Source organism: Cannabis sativa, chromosome 3 (assembly GCF_029168945.1).
Source record: "Cannabis sativa cultivar Pink pepper isolate KNU-18-1 chromosome 3, ASM2916894v1, whole genome shotgun sequence".
NCBI lineage: Eukaryota > Viridiplantae > Streptophyta > Magnoliopsida > Rosales > Cannabaceae > Cannabis > Cannabis sativa.
Window position 1 is genome coordinate 15,403,416 of NC_083603.1, and position 1,798 is coordinate 15,405,213.

At 42.6% G+C, this 1,798-nt stretch overlaps 1 non-coding gene across 1 annotated transcript; it reads right to left on the reverse strand.

Annotated features, from left to right (window-relative positions):
• Positions 1 to 250: 250 nt before the first annotated feature.
• Positions 251 to 357, reverse strand: LOC133036392 (small nucleolar RNA R71). Its single transcript, XR_009687050.1, has one exon. It is a non-coding gene; the product is annotated as a small nucleolar RNA R71 (small nucleolar RNA).
• Positions 358 to 1,798: the final 1,441 nt, after the last annotated feature.

Genomic DNA, 1,798 nt, shown 5'->3' on the forward strand with positions numbered 1-1,798 from the left:
AACTGTGGGACAGTTTAGTGGCATACCCACCGAAGATCCTCACCTTCACCTTCGTCTATTTATGGAGGTGAGTGATTCTTTCAAATTGCCCGGAGTTACGGAGGATGCCTTGAGGTTAAAGTTGTTCCCCTATTCTTTGAGAGATCAAGCCCGAGCTTGGTTGAACTCCTTGCCTTCTGCGTCGGTTACAACTTGGCAAGAATTAGCGGAGCGGTTTTTGATGAAGTATTTTCCTCCAACTAAGAATGCCAAGCTCCGGAAGGAAATAACTTCCTTTCAACAATTTGAAGATGAGTCTTTGTATGAGGCATGGGAAAGGTTCAAGGAATTGTTGCGAAAATGCCCTCACCATGGTATCCCTCATTGCATCCAAATGGAAACATTTTACAACGGTCTCAATGCTCATACTCGAATGGTGGTTGATGCTTCGGCAAATGGTGCTTTACTTGCCAAGTCCTATAATGAGGCCTATGATATTATTGAGAGAATTTCCAACAACAATTATCAGTGGCCCACTACTAGAGTACCTTTGGGGAAGAAGGTTGCCGGTGTTCTTGAAGTTGATGCCATTACTGCTTTATCTGCCCAAGTTGCTTCTATGTCGAATATGATCAAAAATATGAGCATGGGTCAACAAATGGGTCAACAGAATGTTTCCCCACCTGTGGGACAACTTGAGGAGGTTTCTTGTGTTTTTTGTAGTGAGGCTCATACCTTTGACAATTGCCCATTCAATCCTGCATCTGTGTTTTACATGGGAAGTCAGAATGCCTACAACCAAACATACAAGCAACACCCAAACTTGGCATACAGAAATCAAGGGGCTGGTACTAGTAATTCATCCATGCTTCCTAGATCCAACTTTCCACCTGGTTTTTCTCAACAAGCCTTTCAACAAAGACAACAACAAGGTGTCCAATTAAGTTCTCTTGAGAGTATGATGCGTGATTTCATGGCCAAGACAGAAAATTTCATGACAAGAACTGAGAGTTATATGGCGAAGAATGACACTGCTATCCAAAGTCAAGCAACCTCCATGAGAACTCTAGAAAATCAAGTTGGGCAACTAGCTAATGAGCTTCGAAATAGGCCACAAGGTACTTTCCCTAGTGATACTGAAAATCCAAGAAGAGATGGAAAAGAGCATTGCAAGGCGGTAATCTTGAGGAGTGGTAAAGTTCTGGAGTCAAACGAGGAAGAAGCTAAGGATAAAAATGAGCCCACTTCAATCCAAAGTCGAGTAGAGAAAAATGTTGAACCTTCTAATATGGCAAGGGAGCAACCTGAAGAAAATGCTGCAGCAATTCCTCATCAAAATGCAGCAGAAAAGTTACTTAGCAAGCCACCCCCACCATTTCCTCAAAGATTTAAAAAGCAGCAAGAAGATGGTCAATTCCGAAGATTTCTTGATGTTCTAAAGCAGCTCCACATCAACATACCATTAGTGAAAGCTTTGGAGAAAATGCCCAACTATGTAAAGTTTTTGAAGGACATTTTGACAAAGAAAAGGAGGCTAGGTGAGTTTGAAACAGTGGCTTTGACGGAAGGGTGTAGCGCCATGTTGAAGAGCAAAATTCCTCCTAAGTTGAAAGATCCCGGAAGTTTTACAATCCCATGCACCATTGGCGGAAGAGATGTGGGTAGAGCCTTATGTGACTTGGGAGCTAGTATTAATTTAATGCCCATGTCTATTTTCAAGAAGTTGGGAATTGGAGAAGCAAGGCCAACCACCGTCACTTTGCAATTGGCCGATCGTTCCATGGCCCATCCGGAAGGAAAAATTGAAGATGTCTTGGTG